The following is a 21,007-nucleotide window of genomic DNA, read 5'->3' as shown; positions in this document are numbered from 1 at the left end:
GTGCTGGGCCACGTCAGTCTCATAAACCCTTCATCGTCACAGTGACAGCAAACACAGAGATGCAGTGTTCCAGACAGTCACATTAATCTATTAAAAAATTGAGAGTTTAATACATGCATGACTCTGATGTATTTCTCATGTCGCATTCCGTTTAATCCTTCCAAAGCATCACAAGATACATGTAATTATCCTGACACCCGGCCCGTGTCCTCTGTTCAGGATCTGAACCCAAGTCTCAGGGCATCCTCCACTCTCAGAGCAGAAGGCGGGTCCTTACGGAGCGGGTCAATGCTGCTCCTAGGGATGGGAGAGACGAACCAGGGTAGGTCTTTCAGAAGCCGGCTTGCTAGGGACCAGGAGAGGGAGCGGAATGTGTGTCCCTCATGTTACCTCCGGCTGTGGTGCTAATTTAACTTTGTGACCCTAGAAATTTGGGGATGAGTGTGAAAGCGAGATTGCACAGAGATATAAATGATATTTAAACAAAATAGATGCTGGAGGAATGAAATAACGATAACTATCCTTATGGGGGAGGGATACATGGAGAAATGTCTCTACGATAGGTCTGGCCTCTGATATTTCAGGGTATCACCGCTCTTTTTCCAAGACAATGAACAATCCCTGCTTTGCAGACAGATTGCTGCCTATACATGCAGTATATTCTGACATTTAAAAATATGCCCATCCAAACTGGGACTGGTTGGAATGAAAGTGTGGCCAGTAGGGATAAGGAACAGAAATGAGTGGGGGATATGTCACTTTCTGAAGTCTAGAAGGAACGTTTCGCCTGCCAATGGTTGCACAGTGAGTGTATCAGCCATTTCTACGTAACAAGCTACCCCCAAGCAAATGATTTATTTAGCTTATAATCTGTGAGGCAGAAAATGGGTCTGGGATCAGCTGAGTGGGTCTTCTGCTGGTCGATGAGCCAGTATCTATCATACATGTGTCTTCGGTAGCTGTCAGCTAGGTGGTTCAGACTCCAAGTATTTATGGGATTATTTAGCTGGTACAAAGGTGGTGATTTGATCACATCTTTCAGATCACCCCCACCAGCCAGCCCGGACTTCTTCACAAGGTTCCAAAAGCAGCAAGCGAGGAATTCCTAATGCCCTTGCACTTTTAAATTTTCTGTTTATATCATGTTTACTTCTAATTAATTAGCCAAAGCAAGTCACAAGGCCAGTCTAGACTCATGGAGATGGAAGTAGATTTTACCTTTGGCGGGAGGAGCTACAAAGCAACAGGGGTGGTTCTGCAGTTACCTGTGGCTGCAGTAACTCGTGCTGTTCTCACTTGCAACATACGTTCTTCATCTCAGATCCCTAAGAAGTCTTATCTGGTTAGGGCATCAGATTTGATGTCCAAGGTCTCAGCATCTTTTCTAATGTGCGTCCCTTATATCCAGAGACAAAAGAAGATAAGATATATGCCCCTGCCACACACACTCCCTACATCCATGCCATACAGACAGACCATACCTTATCATACCGTGTCATGCCAGATAAATATGACATACCATAACAGATTCTACCAATAAAAAAAGTGACCATTTCATAAGAATTCTGAAATGCTGTAGGACAAACACACCAGAAGCAGAGGGCACTCCTTAATTAGAGCTTGGTTATGCTCCCTCTGAGTACTTGGCAGCCCATCTCCTTGACCGTGACCTGGCAATGGCTGCCTGATCCATTGTTCTTTTTTGGGCTTTTGGTTCCTTCTCTGAAAAGTCTTTTCCTTTTCATGAAAAAAGTGGCCCATTTTGCAGGTGAGCAGCAATTTCAACCTGCTTTCTGCTGATGCAGCTTTGGGAGTCTAGAAGCATTTTTGCAATTTGAACAATCTCAGTCTCTGTAAATTAAAGCTAGTGTTCTTTTGCTTGAATAAAACCCTTAAAACATGTTTTTCAGTTTTCTTAGAAGCTTTTTTATGTAGTTGAAAGGTGTTTCTAGGTATTATCCTAAATCTTTTATATAGGTCTTAACAATTTTTCTTAGAGCCACCTTCTTGATTTGATCTTTACCATTAAGATAGAATTTTTTACTGTATAGAAAAGCAGAATGTGAATTACTGTCTAACTCAACAGGTCCTGAGCCTTGTAAATTCCCTCTAAATTCTGTTTTAAAACTAAATAATTTTTAAAAGATTATATCTATTTATTTGGCACAGAGAGAAAGTACTCACACCCACAAGCGGGGGGAGCGCCAGAGGTAGAGGGAGAAGCAAGCTCTCTGCCCAGCAGGAGCCCGATGTTGGGCTTGATCCCAGGAGTCTGGGATCATGACCTGATCCAAAGGCAGATGTTTAACTGACTGAGCCACGTAGGTGCCCTGAAACTAAATAATTCTATTAGAGATCCTCTAAAAACTACATCTTTAACTTATCTCCCTCTTCCCACATTTGATCACAAAAGAAATTTCTGACACGTCTGAGATTCTTTCTGGTGATCTCCTTAGCAGATATAAAAAGTTCATTAGGTACCTCCTCTTTCCCAGGTCGTGACAGGTGTTAGTTTTGTCCGATGTACTCGTCTATATAATGCAGGTCACTGTCTTTCCAAATTTGCAAACAGCTGTTCATGCCTGCTGCCTCGTCTCAAAGCCAGGGTCACATCTTCTAACTTTTTCTTTCGGCAGCACCCCGCATCTAGCTCCCAATTTCATCATCAATTGTGTTGTACAGTAGGAAACCTGCCCCCACCCAAACTCAGTTGCTTAACACAATCACCATTTATTTGACTTATAGTCTTCTGAATCGGCACTGTGGATTCACTCTGGGTCTGAATGAAACTGAGCCAGGGACCTCTGTGTTACCTGGTTGGGCAGGAGAGATGGGAGTATGGAGGGGCCATGTGGTTTTCATCATACAGTGGGCAATGGTTTTCCTGCACAGTGGAGATGGTAGGGGTCCCCAGCATAGTCTTGAGAAAGCTCTAAGACAAAAAATGAAGGCTTTGCTTGTGTCACTTTTGCTACTGTTTTACTGTCTTAAGAAAGTGCCAGGCCAGTCTAGATTCAAGGGGTTATGGAGGAAGCTCTTCTCTATCACTTATCATCTCTTCCCTTTACCCATGAGTTGCTCTTTTTCTTTTCTCTTTCCACTTCACTCTTTTTTTTTTTTTTTTTCATATTCTCCTAAGAAACGGTGTTCTTTTTTGTTTTGTTTGAAAACTTTCTTATTTGAAAACATCCTTATTTTGCTCTGGCTTGATTCATAGTTTGGCTTGGTGTATAGTCTAAATAAGAAATATTTTTCCCACTAATGTTTGAAGTGTCCCTTCATTGTTCTCTGTCTTTCAGGGTGACTATTGAGAAATGTGATGAGCCTCTAAATTTTGATCCTTTGTATTTGACCTGACTCTCTTAAGTTGTGAAGCTGGGCCTCAGCTTCCTTCTGTATAAAAAGTATAAAAATCTGGTGCACCTGGGTAGCTCAGTGGGTTAAGCCTCTGCCATTGGCTCAGGCCATGTTCCCAGGGTCCCACACTGGGCCCTCAGCTCAGCGGGGAGCCTCCTTCCCTTCCTCTCTCTCTGCCTACTTGTGATCTCTCTCACACTGTCAAATAAGTAAATAAATTCTTTAAAAAATGTATAATAATCTCATCTTTTTCAATGTGTTATGTGGAACCACATAAGAAGGTGACATGAATAAAGTGGTTGGCAGAGGTCTGGCAGATAGGAACAGTGCAATACTCTAACTTCACCCTCGTTTACCGGCATAATTAAAAACAAGGAATAAGGACTTGGCATGTCTAAGGCCACTTCTCATTATGCCCCATAACTACCCTCTTCAAAATGTCCTCAGAAATATTTTGCAAATTAACTGACAGAGAAGGAAGAAAGATGGTTTCGGAGCTTTCTATTTGTTCTGTCATTTTTGGAAGGGGTTTTTTCCTTGCCCTTCTAAGAAGGCTTTATCAGTTATTAGCATTACACGGCTTTGGCATCTGTCTGGCAGTGCCGCAGACTAAGCTGCTCGATCAAAAGTGAGAGGAGAGCTTTTGGATCATATGCCAACCAAGCTATGCTGACTAATGGTAAGGAACAACTTAGATGATTATTGTTATCACTGAAAGCCCAAACTTCCATCCCAGAGGTGATCCCATTCGAAAAGAGGGGGTGTGGGGGAGCTGCCATTACTGAACTGCCATGAATCTGAACACAGTGATGAAATATTCATTCCAAACCTTCCAGGAGGAAGATGGTTGTCTGCCACTGCTAATTAGTGCTGAATTCTGGAGGATTAGGGAAGTTGATCCAATATGAGATTTTAAAAATCCTTACCCGTTTTCATCCCTTACTTCTTTTCCCTCGGTTACTCAGATGATAAAAAGGCGTTTAAAAGTGACATAGCATCTTTTTATCATGCAAATGTGAATATGAAATGCGAATAAAAATTAAATCATGAGTTATAAATTAAAGAAAAATAAAAACGTTAAAATGGTTCTGAAAACTCCACTTTTCCCTGAGGAAATGAAGCTTGCAAATGTGTTCCTTTTTCTTTTAAGAAAATATTTTTTCCCAATGCAGATGGGAAATCAGAAAATATATTCAAATGCATTTTGATTTTCAGCATATACATCTTATTGTTTACTGCAGGTAGTACAGAAATAGCTTACTGCAGGTAAGAGTCTGAAGAAGAATGTAAAGTCTCAGTTAAGATCTTGCAGAAATAAAAAGCAGAAGGAAATGGGGCAAAGAATGATTCATCTAAAGTTTTAGTCAGTCATCACTGTTACTTGTGCTCCACCAATTTTTCATGATCTAAACCATGATGACTCAATTTATTAAAACTGTAGGACCAAGACTGACACTGGATTCCCTCTTGACCTGGTCCATGTAGCAAAATGATAAGCACTCAGATTATACTTCCAAGAGCTAAATTAAAACTTGATATTGGGGTGCCTGGGTGGCTCAGTTGGCTAAGCGTTTGCCTTTGGCTCAGGTCATGATCCTGGGGTCCTGGGATCAAGTCCCGCATTGGGCTCCTTGCTCAGCAAGAAGCCTGTGTCTCACTCACCCTTCTCACTCACGCAATGGGGGAGAGAATGACGCTCCCCCATTATCTTTCTTGCTCTCTCTCTCAGGTAAATAAACAAATAAGATCTTTAAAAAAAAAAAAAAGGAAACTCAATATCTACTTGCCACATGAGTATTTAAGGACATTTCTTTCCATTTAATTGCCTTGTGGCCTTATTAATGAATTGAAGTCCACAGAATCATTCTCCAACTTCAAAAAATTTACAATGCTTTATGGAAGATCTGACAGATAAACTGAAACACACAAATGCCTACAGCTACTTTTGATAAAAGGTTGGCTACTACACATGCTATAACAGAAGTATAAATACACTGTAGTTATAGGGTTATCTAATACCTCTGCATACTAAGGCTCAGACATTTGGCGAAATTACGAAATTATTAAGCTGTATAAGGGCGCAGTAACGCAGGCAGTGGCTGGAGGCACAAAGACCAATTAGGACTCTGTTCCTTTATTCTAGGCCAGTGGTTACGAGCACCTGAATCTGGGAATGCAACTTGAATGAGAAAGGAGCAGATATGAGAATTATTATGACAGAAAACGGGGGTTCCAGTAACTGATTTGTTACATTTCTAAGAAAAAAAATGAAGGAAAGAATCATAAAATGGATCTAAACATTTCTACATCTAGTCTTGAGAGTGATCAGACTTTGGAAATTTCACCAAAATAGAATCTTTTCAGGCCTGAGGGGGACACCATATTCTGTGAAAACTGCAGACTGAGTGATCCTGTAGGCCAAGCATCTCAAGTGAACCCATATTCCACAGAAGTCCAGTCCTAATCCCACAATGGGATTAGGTACTTTGGAGAATACACCTTAAAATCAAACCTAGTCTTTATCATGGATTGCCTGCAATCTTTCAGAACTGAGGGGTCTGCTATGTTCTGGCAGCCCTCCTGACCCCAGAGGTCCAGAACCATAGGTTCGAGGATGCCAGACACGCTGCATTTGTCAATTTCACTTTATTTCAATTTGTCATTTTCACTTTATTTGTCAATTTATTATTTGTCAATTTCACTTTATTTCAATGTCCGTCTAGGATTGTCCTTCTTAGTCCTTTGGCAAGTAGTGAAACAGCTTTCTAAAGCTTGTGGAGAGAGGATGAAGAAGTGGTTAGAATCATCCTGACTTCTCCAGTGCTGCTGCACTGCAATCATCCTCACCAAGACCAGCGGTTTCTATCATGAAATCCAATGGACGCTTCTCCGTCTCTGTAGCAGTCAGGAGTGGCAGATAGGAGAGAAACAGAATTCTAACGGACCTCAGCAAAGAAAGGAAATTCACTGGTTCATAAAACTTGAAAGTCCCAGGCCTCCAGCTCTTTACCAGTTGTTCCAGTGAAATTCCTGGCATGGAGTCCCATTGGCCTGGTGGGCTCAGGAGGTCACCTGATTGGTTGGATCTGGGAACCAGTTGGGTGGGGCTCACTGGATCCAAACTATATGAACCAAGAGTGGGGGAGGCGTGGTTTCACAGGAAAACTAACGCGTATCACCAGGAGCAGAAGGAAGGCGTGCCTCTCCAGGTCAGTGATTATTGTGTATGACTAGACAGAAAGAAACCTTAGACACACTTCTTCCTTTGTTCTCTGATATTCCTTTTTCCACTCCAACTTCCCAGTCTTCCTCACAGGATGTATCAGACCCACTTTCACTTTGCCCTTTTAAAACTTTCTGTACTTCAGAAAGTTTTTCTTCCTCTCAGTGATTTGTCTGTATTCCTAGCTCTAGAGGCTCCACTGAGACTCACATCATTTCAACATTTGCAAAAGCCCAACCCCTGCCAACAGGGCCACAACACCTGACTATCATTTGTCTGGGACCCCCTGAGGGCTGGGCTTCAGCAAAGCCCCATTGTGCCCATTTGGAGAAGGAACTAGAAGTTCCAGCACTGAGACTTGAAAAAAACAGACCCGCAAAGACTTTTGTTTCCTCAATGGCTGCCTGGAAGGACTGGTTCTAGTATAACTAGGAAGTGCCAGGAAGTTAATTCACAGGGAGGGTAAGTGATTTGTAAGAGGCAAGAAATGAGAAGGAACGAGAAGTCTGCCTGACAGAATATTTCAAAGGCAACGTTTACACAGGGTCTCTCTCTTGAGACTGCATGACCAAATGCCAGGCTGTGTTTTCTTGTGAGGCTGTGACCACCTAGATAATGCACCCTTTGTATTTGCTTTTCTGTCTTTCCAACCTTATTCCTATTTTTGTCTTATTCTTACTGCCCTGTCACAGTGCCCCCACAGCCCTCCAGTGAAGTGTTAGTGCGTCCCTTGCTTTGGCTTTGCTTCTTAGGGATCCTGGGCTAAGACACAGGACTGTCTTTCCCCTCGGGTTTCTTCCTAGACCACTTGTTTTCTCACAACACATGTTCTTCTGGAGAGACACTGCCCACTTCTGAGGTTCCTGTGATCTATATTTTTAAATTACTTATTTAATTATTTATCAATTAAATAGTTTAATTAATCACTTAAATTAATTAATTATTTATTGAGATATTCATAAATTAAATTAAATATATAATATTTTCAAATATATTTATATTGTGTATATTTATGTATATTTATTTCTGTGATATATCTGGGTATATATCTGTGATATATATAATATATATCCTATATAATATTATACAGATACACATACACATATGTTATATATATCAAATCATACGCTATAATCTGCAATCTGATGACCCCCAGACCTCCACCTCTATCCTGGGCTCCTCTCCTGAGCTCCAGTCCCATGGACCCAGCTCCTACTGGAGGTCTCTCCTGGGAGGGCTCACAGGAATCTCCAACTAACATGCCTCAAACTTATCTATGGGCCAAATCCATGCTGCTCTTCCCTTGACATTTCCTCTTCTTGTTTTTGACATGTCCTTTCCTAGTAAATGGCACCACCATGTTTGCCTAAATCAGACACCTGGAGCCACCTTGACCCCTCGCTGTCTCTCATTCTTCCTGTCCACATCGTCTCTCACCAGGTCTTGATAATTCTATCTTCTTATCGACATTATCCCACCTTCCCTACTGTAACCTCTCTAAGCCATCATCCAGCCTCTACTGCGGTCCTCCAGCCCATTCTTTAGAGAACGATCCCTGTGAAACACAAATCTCAAAGGCTCTTTGTTGTCCTTTTGCAAATATTCTTTGATGTTATGAAGTCTGCTTTTTATGTCCTTCCTTCTACCTATATGTTCAGGTTCATTTCTTGCCTCTTAACAATCCAGGTGATCTCCAACCTTACTGAACTTTTATTTCTTTGGGGGCCCATGATTTTTCTCCCCTCTGAGTCTTCTTATAAGCTATTTTCTCTGCTTGAAACAATCTTGTCTCTCTTTACCTTGCTAATTTCTACTTATACTTTGGGTTCCAACCTAGTTATCCCTTCCTCCAGGGAGTCCTCCTGGAGGACTCTCTACTCCTTCTCCCAGCATAGCAGGGCTGGGTTTCCTGCTATGCTATCATTGCACCTGTACCTGTGTTCCCACTGTACTTACCCAGAGAGGGTTGTTTAGATATCTTTCTTTCTGTATAGAGGGAGGGCCTCTGTCTACCTTACCCATAACTGCTTTACCACAAACCTGGCACAGTGATAGGCTTAAAAATATGTCTGATGTTTAAGCACATTTGTGAATGTTTTTGTCTTCTGATTTTGTCAACTCTAGAATATCCAGTTTCCTTTCCCAAGAATTTCAGGAAACTAGCATGAATCATTGTGCTTTTGCAGATTCTTTTAACAGCTTTCATTACAGAATTATATGAGGTAGAATTATAATCACTTTTAAGATATCAAGCTTTTAGCTAGATTATAACATCAATTATTAAAAGATATCACCACATAGATGTGAATGAGATTGTTACTCCATGTTTCAAAGTTCGTTTGCTTTCTGTTTTACATTCTGGTTTTGTTGAAACATAGAACTTAAAATCTATAGTCTTTAAAAATTGATTTCAGTGCAAGTGACTCATTCGCCTTTATTGCCAGGACCTGTCACTTGTGCTCAAAGAGCCCAGGACACAAGTCACATTATTACACACTTATTTTATAGTGCAGACGTTTTACTCGTGGGTTTCCCCCCCCCCCCCTTGGACTTTTTATTTTGTGATTGGCTTAGCCTAATAGACCCTTAAAAGTTTCTTTTCTTCCCCTTGTAGTGCTTGTTTCTTTTAGCATGGTAATTATTTAATGCAGTGGTTTAGACCTGTTACTTAAAAGTGGCCAAAAGGCACATCAAAATGTTTCCAAAAAATACTTTTTCACTTAAAATAAGCAAGTTACCAGACTCTTTTTAAAATATTTATGACACTATTTATGATGCTGTTAACATAAGTGTTTTAAAAATTCCAATGCATAAATATTCTCTGTGCCATATAACACAATGTTTAGCATAATACTAATTTCTTTTTTTTTTAATTTTTTAAATTAACATCTAATGTATTATTAGCCCCAGGGGTACAGGTCTGTGAATCGCCAGGTTTATACACTTCACAGCACTCACCATAGAACATACCTTCCCCAATGTCCATAACCCAACCCCCCTCCCCCTACCCCCCCTCCCCTGGCAACCCTTAGTTTGTTTTGTGAGATTAAGAGTCTCTTATGGTTTGTCTCCCTCCCGATCCCATCTTGTTCCATTTATTCTTTTTCTACCCCACAGACCACCCACGTTGCCTCTCAACTTCCTCAAATCAGGGAGATCATATGATAATTGTCTTTCTCTGATTGACTTATTTCACTCAGCATAATACCCTCGAGTTCCATCCACATCATTGTAAAAGACAAGATTTCATTTCTTTTGATGGCTGCATAGTATTCCATTATATATATATATACCACATCTTCTTTATCCATTCATCTGTTGATGGCATCTAGGTTCTTTCCATAATTTGGCTATTGTGGACATTGCTGATATAAACATTCGGGTGCATGTGCCCCTTTGGATCACTACATTTGTATCTTTAGGGTAAATACTCAGTATTGCAATTGCTGGGTCATAGGGCAGTTCTATTTTCAACTTTTTGAGGAACCTCCATGCTGTTTTCCAGAGTGGCTGCACCAGCTTGCATTCCCACCAACAGTGTAGGAGGATTCCCCTTTCTTTGCATCTTCACCAGCATCTGTCATTTCCTGACTTGTTAATTTTAGCCATTCTGACTGGTGTGAGGTGGTATCTCATTGTGGTTTTGATTTGTATTTCCCTGATGCCGAGTGATGTGGAGCACTTTTTCATGTGTCTGTTGGCCATCTGGATGTGCAGAAATGTCTGTTCATGTCCTCTGCCCATTTCTTGATTGGATTAATTTGTTCTTTGGGTGTTGCGTTTGATAAGTTCTTTATAGATTTTGGATACTAGCCCTTTATCTGATATGTCGATCGCAAATATCTTCTCCCATTCTGTCAGCTGTCTTTTGGTTTTGATGACTGTTTCCTTTGCTGTGCAGAAGATTTTGATCTTGATGAAGTCCCAAGAGTTCATTTTTGCCTTTGCTTCTCTTGCCTTTGGCGATGTTCCTAAGAAAAAGTTGCTGTGGCTGAGGTCGAAGGGGTTGCTGCCTGTGTTCTCCTCAAGGATTTTGATGGATTCCTGTCTCACATTGAGGTCCTTCCTCCAGTTTGCGTCTATTTTCATGCATGGTGTAAGGAAAGTTTCATTCTTCTGCACGTGGCGGTCCAATTTTCCCAACACCATTTGTTAAAGAGACTGTCTTTTTTCCATTGGACACTCTTTCATGCTTTGTTGAAGATTTGTTGACCATAGAGTTGAGGGTCTATTTCTGGGCTCTCTATTCTGTTCCACTGATCTATGTGTCCGTTTTTGTGCCAGTCCCATACTGTCTTGATGATGACAGCTTTGTAATAGAGCTTGAAATTTGGAATTGTGCTGCCACCAACTTTGGCTTTCTTTTTCAATATTCCTCTGGCTATTTAAGGTCTTTTCTGGTTCCATATACATTTTGGGATTATTTGTTCCATTTCTTTGAAAAAAAAATTGATGGGATTTTGATAGGGATTTCATTAAACGTGTAGATTGCTTTAAGTAGCATAGAAATTTTCACAATATTTGTTCTTCCAATCCATGAGCATGGAACATTTTTCCATTTCTTTGTGTCTTCCTCTATTTTATGAGTACTTTATAGTTTTCTGAGTATGGATTCTTTGCCTTTTTGGTTAGATTTGTTCCTAGGTATCTTATGGTTTGGGGAGCAATTGTAAATGGGATCCACTGTTTAAAACTTCTCTTTCTTCTGTTTTGTTGTTGGTGTATAGAAATGCAACTGATTTCTGTGCATCGATTTTATATCCTGACACTTTACTGAATTCCTGTACAAGTTCCAGCAGATTTGGAGTGGAGTCTTCTGGGTTTTCCACATAAAGTAGCATATCATCTGCAAAGAGTGAGAGTTTGACTTCTTCTTTACAAATTTGGATGCATTTAGTTTCTTTTTGTTGTCTGATTGCTGAGGCTAGGACTTCTAGTACTATGTTGAATAGCAGTGGTGATAGTGGACATCCCTGCTGTGTTCCTGACCTTAGCGGAAAAGCTCTCAGTTTTTCTCCATTGAGAATGATATTTGTTGTGGGTTTTTCATAGATGGCTTTGATGATATAAGACTAATTTTTTAATAACATATTCAGTTCATATAAATTATTAATTTTCAGGGTCCTACAATGTTTTTTAAACTTATCTAACATAAAATGAAGTAGAGGTAGGGATAAGGGAGTCAAAACAGAGAACAATTCAGCTCTCTAACTGGTTTTGGATTGGAATTCCCTAAAGAGAAGTTGTAAAATTTCTTATACATCTGTGCTGAAGTTTCTATTTCAATTTTGTATGTAAACATGACTTATTTTTTTAAAGATTTTTATTTATTTATTTCAGAAATAGAAAGAGTATGTGCACAAGTGGGGAGGGGCACAGAGAGAGGGTGAAGCAGGCTTCTAGCCTTGTAGTAAGCTGGACACGGGGCTTGATTTCAGGACCCTGGAATCAGAGTCTGAGCCAAAGGCAGATGTTTAATCGACTGAGCCACCCCAGGCACCCCAGAACTCTATTTTTTTTTAAAATTAGTCTAAGCTACATTTGGCAAAAACTAAGCTGTAGCTTCCCCCCACCCCCAACAACACTAGGTTCCTTAAGTCTATCTCTAAAGGCCTACTCAAAAATAAAGTGGGGATGATTTATTAGATATTTTTTTCATGGCTAGCTTTTCTTCTCCATTTAAGTTTCTGGTTCATTAGACTATTTCCTTCTTTGACAATGACCCAGCAATTGCACTACTGGGTATTTACCCTAAAGATACAAACGTAGTGATCCAAAGGGGCACGTGCACCCAAATGTTTATAGCAGCAATGTCCACAATTGCCAAACTATGGAAAGAACCTAGATGTCCATCAACAGATGAATGGATAAAGAAGATGTGGTATATATATATACAATGGAGTACTATGCAGCCATCAAAAGAAATGAAATCTTGCCATTTGTGACAACATGGATGGAACTAGAGCGTATCATGCTTAGCGAAATAAGTCAAGCAGAGAAAGACAACTGTCATATGATCTCCCTGATATGAGGAAGTGGTGATGCAACATGGGGGCTTAAGTGGGTAGGAGAAGAATCAATGAAACAAGATGGGATTGGGAGGGAGACAAACCATAAGTGACTCTTAATCTCACAAAACAAACTGAGGGTTGCTGGAGGGAGGGGGGTTGGGAGAAGGGGGGTGGGGTTATGGACATTGGGGAGGGTATGTGCTTTGGTGAGTGCTGTGAAGTCTGTAAACCTGGTGATTCACAGACCTGTACCCCTGGGGATAAAAATATATGTTTATAAAAAATTAAAAAAAAAATAAAGTGGGGAAAAAGGCAGGGAGAAACAACCTAAATAGCTTTTAACTTCATTTTTTAATAAGTGTATGTGTCAAATTGATTTATAATGTTAGTTTTAGGGGTTAGCAGGAATTACTCTTAAGACATCTTCCCCATCTCCTTTCTATCTCCTGAGAAACCTACAGTTTGTCATTAAAAAGTTATAAGTGAGGGGCGCAAACTCTAATCTCACTAGCAACAGCACCCAGATTAACCTTGTGTATCACAGCCACATTAAGAGTAGTAAAAAATAGAAGTTAATTATGAAGGAAATAAAGGTCTGTGAACAAAGAAATTTAAATTGTCAAAGAAGGAAATAGTCTAATGAACCAGAAACTTAAATGAAGAAGAAAAGCTAGCCATGAAAAAAATATCTAATAAATCAAATTAGGGATTCTACCATTTATAATAGTGCCTACTCTTGGCACGAATAAAGTTTGGTAGGCTCAAGGAAAATAAAAAAATAATACTCAAATGATCATAAAATAACCACTTTGGAAAGTTAATGCTGAACTAATTACCATATTTAAAAAATATTAAATATTGGTTACTTATTTTTTAACATTATTGCAGCTACCAAATCTTTGGAATTTAGGGTACTTGATAGTAAATCATTTGAAGTCTGGGATGAAAACTACTTTTTTTTTAAAAAAAGATTTTATTTATTTATTTGACAGACAGATATCACAAGTAGGCAGACAGGCAGGCAGAGAGAGAGAGAGAGAGGGAGGCAGGTCCCTGCTGAGCAGAGACCCTGACGTGGGGCTTGATGCGGGGCTCAAACTCAGGACCCCAAGACCATGACCTGAGCCGAATGCAGAGGCTTTAACCCACTAAGCTACCCAGGCACCCCTGAAAACTACTTTTTTTTTTCTTTTCTTTTTTTTTTTTTAAATATTTTATTTATTTATTTGAGAGAGAGACAGTGAGAGAGAGCATGAGCGAGGAGAAGCTCAGAGAGAGAAGCAGACTCCCCATGGAGCTGGGAGCCTGATGCGGGACTCGATCCCAGGAATCCAGGATCATGACCTGAGCCGAAGGCAGTCGTCCAACCAACTGAGCCACCCAGGCGTCCCTGAAAACTACTTTTTAATCTGTGTTCTTCCCACTAGAACCTTCAAGCCTATCGTTATTAAGAACATAAGACAGCAAAAGCCTTTTTTGTTGAGACCACACTAAAATCATTTATCCTTATGAGAAAGATTTTCTGTTTCTAAAAGATGGTGAATAAAACATCATCACCAGGAAATCTGGTTTTATATGCTCCATTGGTCTTAGATATGTTTTTGCTTTATCAGTTTGTATATGAAGTAAACTGATTCTTAAAAGTAATGAAAGTTTCAACTGGTAATATGAATTAGCAGGAAAAAAAATTCTACATTTCTAAAACAGGATTTTGTTATTTTGGGGAAATAGAATTAAGAACAAAAACTTCTCCCAATCCAAAAACTGTTCTCCATTAAAGTATCAGAGACAGAAAACAGTTGTTATTGAATGAGCATTAAACCAGAATGTGATGATTAAAGGCAATTTACGAAAGGACTGCAGAGAAAGAAAGAAATCTCATCCTTTTGTAAAGCCAAGCAGATATAATCCCCATGTTCTCAAGAGAAACCATAAGTCGTCCTCAAGTTAGAGGAGTTGGCATCACCGCTTATTAGATATAGTTCCTCCTAAAATCACCTGATAATTCCAGTGACCATATCTCTCTATTGGTTGGTTTTAGACAAAGGAAAATAAACTTCTTCTATCTTTACTACAAGAAGTTGTTTTGTAACTGGGAGCCAGGAGCTCATCCAAATTAGACTCCTATCCTCACGAAAACTGGGAGAGAGGGGTATAAGCTTTCTTGATGATTACATTTCATAAGAGATGGCTCACAGGTCCTAGAGAAAGACACTCCTGGGTCACAGTGCTTGCAAGAAGCTTATTCAGCTTCTAAAAAGATTTATAAATATTTCAAAGGCACAAGTTTTTTAAGATAAGTGTTCTAATAAAAAAGAGGGGAGAGATATCTCTTCCATTATTTTCAACAGGGAAAATTAAGCACCTCCCTTTTTTGGACATTATAGCTACCTTAATTTAGTTTTTTGTTGTTGTTTACTAACTGTGGACATTTTTAAGTGAAAGTCATTTATATATTATTTCAATGAATGTGTACTTAGTACTTAAGGGGAAAAAACCCTTGTCCCAAATATAGAATTACCACTTATCAAAAAATATAGATTTTACTGAGGGCTCTAGTGCTAGTAACTCTGGTGTTAGTATCAACATACTGACTGACAGTGCGAGGAAAATTGAGAAGCTAAAGAATTTTGCTAAAATGAATGTTCTCTCTCTTTTTAAAGATTTTATTTATTCATTCATCAGAGAGAAAGAGAATGCACGTGAGAATAAACAGGGGGAGTGGCAGGCAGAAGGAGAAGCAGGCTCCTCGTCAAGCAAAGAACCCCATGCAGAACTGGATCACAGGACCCTGGGATCATGACCTGAGCCCAAGGGACCCACTTAACCAACTGAGCCACCCAAGAGTCCCATTTGATATAGTGTTATCTTGGACTACACTGACTTAAAAACATGAATTGTCTAAACCTTTGAAAAATACCTGATTTATTGGTCAGTAATTCTCAATGTGGTCCAAGGATTGTTTGTAGGAGAATTGCCTAGGGCAGTGGTTCTTAGATGTTAACATGAGTAAGCCCCACCTGAAGGGATTGCTAAAATCCCGGTTGGGATTGCTAAAGGGATTGCTAAATCCTACCAGTTTTCCTCTGGTAGGTCTGGCATGGAGCCCAAAGATTTCCATTTATAACAAGTGTCCAGGTGATGCTGCTGCTGCTGGTTGGAACCACACTTTGAGAACTGACGTAGGGTATGTGGTAAGTACACATGCTCCAGGGGCCCAAGCTAGCACCAGATTTTCTGGAATTGGGTTCTTGCTGTCTTCATTTGAACAAGCACCTTAGTAAGAGTTCACAAATCACAGTTTGAGAACCACTGTGACAATTTGTTAGGTTAATTTAACTATCATTAACCAACAGATCAGCCACATGTCATCTGTGAGGCTGGAAATGATACTAAATGACTAACCCCATGCCTGGCATGGTGAAAAGAACACACGAGACTTTGCATACGAACCCTAATCTGCTACCCACCACCTTTGTGACACAGAGAATGTTTCCCAAATTATTATAATAAATGTAAGAAATAGTGTCTTTAGTATTTGATTTGATCAAAGTAGGCTTTTTCATTCATTTGAATGACAGTCATACTCCAATGCAACAGAATAATAATTAAAACTTATATTTATTAGCCACCTATTCTGTGCTGGGTTGTGTTCTAGAAGCCTTACATATATTAGCTTGTTTACTCCTAATACATATCTTCTGAAGTGTGTGGCAGTGTCACCTCTGATTTATAGAGGAGGAAACAGGAGCACAGAGAGCCCAAGCAAGTTGCTCAAGGCTATTCATCATGTTAATTTTAAGGTTTGTGTGTAAATTTTAAGGTTTCTTATTTACCAGAAACTATGTATACCTACAGTATAAAAAAGTACAAATAAATTGATGTCCACATTAATATAAAGAGTTGTTCACAAAAATGGATCTGAATTCCTTCAAATTCTGGTCAATGCTACCATTGCAAAAATAAACTTAATGGGTAAATATTAGTGAATGTTTTGGGGATAGTACTCTGATTTATCACTAAAATGAAGATCCTTTCTCAATTCCAGCCAAAGTGGTCATGATTTTCATAAGTTTTTGCAAATAAATATAAATCACTCAGTTATTTAAGATTAGCAACAAGATTTTAAACATGTAAGAATTTGACATCTATAACTTTGAAGATAATCTTAGGAAGTCTAAATTATCCTGTTACAATGTATTTGGATACTATTGGTAAATTCAAAAAGGATTCAACGTTTAATTTTTTTTCCAGAAACTTTAAACAGAGGATCTCAAATTTATTGAAAGACCATTTTGAATGAGTATCTCCTTAGTTATTATCCACTCGCAAAAGTTATCATTCAGAAATAGTAAAAATCAGCAAACTTCAGTCTACTGTTCATAAATTATTTGGTCTTTTAATTTCTGACTTTTTTTTTTTTTTGAGAAAGAAAGTGCACAAGGAGGGTGTGAGGAAGAGGGAGAGGGAGAATCTTAAGCAGGTTCCCCACCTGGTGCAGGGCTCGATCTTATGACCCTGAAATCATGAGTTGGTCACTTAATTGACTAAGCCACTCAAACACCCCTAATTTCTGATTTTTAAAAGTTTCTTTAAGCACTAAAAATTTTCTAATATTTTTAATTACTTTTTAAATCAAAATTCTGCATTCAGACTATTTTGTCAGTATAACTGGTGGCCACAACAGATACTAAAAAGGAAGGATTTAAAACCACTTTATGTAAGTCCTGAAAGACATAAATAAGTTTTCAGCTGTCAACATGATAAGGATACAAACAACCACAACTATGTAGTTGGAAAGAATTCTGATTAATCATTTATGAAGGTGACTTAGGAATCTCTGAGAGTGGTACTAATATAAGTGACACCGATCTAAGAAAAGCATTGAAATGATACCCCTGTAAGAAATAGCATTACATCTACTATTTATCAGCTATTCAAAGCTAAAAATGGGTACATTTGGGACAAGAAATTTAAAAGGCATGCTTATAGAGTGCTGTTAATATTTGAGTAAATAAATATTAATAGTGGAGAATGAAACTCAAGAAGTGGTAAACCAATTTTTAAAAAAAATATATTTATATATTTATATATTTATATATTTATATATTTATTTATTTGAGAGAGAGAGAGAGGGAGATTATGGAGGGAGAGGGAGAAGCAGACCTACTGCTGAGCAGAAAGCCCAAGGCAGGACTTGATTCCTGAGATCATGACCTGAGCCAAAGGCAGATGCTTAACTGACTGAGCCACCCAGGCACCCTAAGAAGAGCCAAATATAAAACACAATCAAGACCCATAATTTCAAAATGTGATTTCTTTAGTGTATTTTAGAACAAGCAGAATTCTTATTCTATCTTTTTTTTTTTTCTGGAAGAAATACCACTAATTATAAATAGTCACAACAAAATTTCTATTAGAAATGATGTGGGTAGAGGTGAGTTCAGTTCATTTATATCATATTGCAATTCAAACACACATCTTGAGTTTAAAAACATGCTGACTGTTGGGGTCTGTTATCAAAGGAACGAGACTGAGACAAAGTGAAAGTTATGCAAAGCCTTATTCTATGCCAAGCATTAGAAGTCAGACTGACTGGCCAGGGCTGCCTGCAAAGAGATCTCATAGGCTGGTTTTATAGGGCATAACCCCAAACCCAAGGTATGTGGCTTCTATTGCTAAAGCGTTTACTCCCATAATCATACCCAGAACCGATTTTAGGAACTACGGGGGCGTTTATTCCCGGAATGAAGTCCGTGGATGTAAACAACAATATGGCTACCTAGGCAATATGGAGTCGCTCTGGCTAAGTAGGCCCTAATAATTAAACAGATTTTAACATTAAATCAGCCCTAACATTGACCATCAATGCTTCCTTCTAGAACTTTCATTAAGACAAATCTATTTATTATCGTGGATGTTTTACTTAACATGGTGAACTGTAGGTTTAGTAATTTAACTGCTTTCTCTCCCCCCCCTTTTTAAAAAAAGATTTTATTTATTTATCTGAGAGCACAAGCAAAGGGAGAGACAGAGGGAGAGGGAGAAGGAGGCTCCCTGTTGAGCAGGAAGCCCGACGCAGGGTTCGATCCCAAGACCCTAAGATCACAGCCTGAGCCGAAGGCAGATGCCCAACCAACTGAGCCAACCAGGCAACCCCTAGCTACTTTATTTTCTTAGTGCCACTAAACATCTGGTCAGAAACAGGAAACAATATCTCTCATCCTGACCACTGTTTTATTTTATTTTTTTAAATTTATTTTCAGCATAACAGTATTCATTATTTTTGCACCACACCCAGTGCTCCATGCAATCCATGCCCTCTATAATACCCACCACCTGGTTTCTCCAACCTCCCACCGTTTTAAAATACAACATGTAAGAGTACTGTACCAAAACATATTTTAAAATACTCTACCGCTCCTGCTAAAGCTTCAGTTTGCAGCCATTTTTATGGAAAATTCTAGTACCGTATACTCACTTAGAAAGAATCGCTCACTGGGACCCTAGTGTTGCCTTCAAAGATGCAGAGGTCTTTTTTCAGTGTTACATTACACACCTTTGTTCTTTTATGGGTTTCTTTCGAAGGTTTTCCTCAGTTTGCTTCTGCACCTTTATTTTTGTTTGTTTTACTCATTTCCTTTAGTAGATTCTCAGGTAAGGCAAGTTGATAGCCATATAAATAATCATATGGATGAAAATGATCAACTACGTATTTAACACAGGCATAGCTGTACCTTTCCATAGTGAGAAGAAATTGCAAAATCAGAACAGCAACTGGAATCCTCTATAGGAGGGATGTAGTAGTTACATTTCCAAAGAGGTCTGCCCAGAGAAGCTTACATTAGATGGTGCAGGTTTTTTTTGTTTTGTTTTGTTTTGTTTTTGTTTTTTATTTTTTTGCAAAAAGGGATAGAAAGCTTCTTTTCCAACAGGATTTCTGGAATTCCCTTGTTCTATGTTTAGTATTTCCATGCATCTCCTCAGGGCTATGACTTCAGAGGTGGAAATGGGTATAGATGTGGATTTAAACCACATGAACTAATCTCAAGGGGTCTTTGCTCAGCGCATTCCCGCCTCCATTCACAGTAGCCCTGCTTCACATCACACTTGCATCTTCTCCCATGTAGACAGTTCTTCAGGATCACAGGTTATAAGCAGCCATCTCAAGTCACCCAGTATGACATATATATCATCATCTGCTTTCATGAACCAGTCAGCATATTCTAGACAATGATCACAGACATACTGGAGGGCTTTAATTGTCTTCCAGTGCAATTGATCTCTGCCTACTTTGGTGCTTAATTCTGTAGTAGAAAAGTCTTTATTTTCTTCTGGGTTCATAAACCATGCTTTATTACAACAATGGGTCCTTGTAGCTCTGATATATTTGGACCCAGCAAAGAATTTTCACCTGATATAAGGTTCCAGGTCCAGTGAACAGTGTTTCCATGTTTATGATAACTAGTATCTGCTGTCAATGTCATCTGTCTTTCTAGATGAGTCTGGCTGGTATCATCTAGAAGTCTTACATGAGGGTAATTCTTCAGAATATTAGGCTGGACATTACCCTGTTCTTCCAGCAAAATACTAAATAACTGAGAACCTAAGAAAAATAGGATTGCTGATCCAGAGAGTAAAGTTAAACAATGCAGCCAAGAATTTGAGGCCATTTTCATTAGCATATATTTGACTTACTAGGGTGGTGAGACCAGTCCGGTTGGCAGAGACAGCCCAGTGTGCTCCCACGCATGTGCTCTACTCTCCAGCATTATTTTTAATAAGCCGTTTGTATGTGTACATGTATGTGGGATTCTGTGTTACTTTATGCGAACATATACATAGTTTCCATTAAATTTGTTGCTCTGTAACAACTGTGAAAGCTGTCAAATTTATCACTTTGAATCAAAGTTGCTCGTGGCAATTTTCAGGGTTATTAAATATATTATAGGCTCAGATCATAAATGAGAATTTTAGAAATCTCCAAAACTTCTCCCCAAAATCAACTTCAAAACAAAGATAAGTCTGTTAGGAATGGGCATTCTAATGACTTTTAACAAACTAAAATATGTAAATTGAGTTTCTTTTTCAGTTTTATGTTCAGAAAAAGGTATTATAGGCTTAATAAGGATATTTTATTTTGAAGCATACTCTCTTCTAAATTGATTTGTTTTGTATTATGTCTCTGAAAAATCATTTCTAGATCTTCAGTTATTTAAATGTTGGGGTTGAGTTGATTACAGGGGTGGAAGAAGGGTGATAAATTTAAGGACCTTTCTTGTAAGGAATATTAAACATAGAGTCCCTCTCTGGGTGTTAGTTTAATCCATCTAATGAGACAATGCAAAATAGGTCTCATTTTTCAGAGGTAATAAAAGTAAGCATGGTCTGCCTGCATACACAACCAGAGCCTGCA

The 21,007-nt window shown here is 38.9% G+C and overlaps 1 pseudogene; it reads right to left on the bottom strand.

Moving 5' to 3' along the window:
- Positions 1-215: 215 nt before the first annotated feature.
- On the bottom strand, positions 216-20,264 carry LOC131827852 (glycoprotein-N-acetylgalactosamine 3-beta-galactosyltransferase 1-like; annotated as a pseudogene).
- Between the last annotated feature and the right edge of the window lie 743 nt (positions 20,265-21,007).

This window comes from Mustela lutreola, chromosome 3, assembly GCF_030435805.1.
Source record: "Mustela lutreola isolate mMusLut2 chromosome 3, mMusLut2.pri, whole genome shotgun sequence".
Taxonomy (NCBI): domain Eukaryota; kingdom Metazoa; phylum Chordata; class Mammalia; order Carnivora; family Mustelidae; genus Mustela; species Mustela lutreola.
The sequence above is the reverse complement of the archived record's forward strand: the minus strand, read 5'-3'. Positions and strand labels throughout refer to the sequence as shown.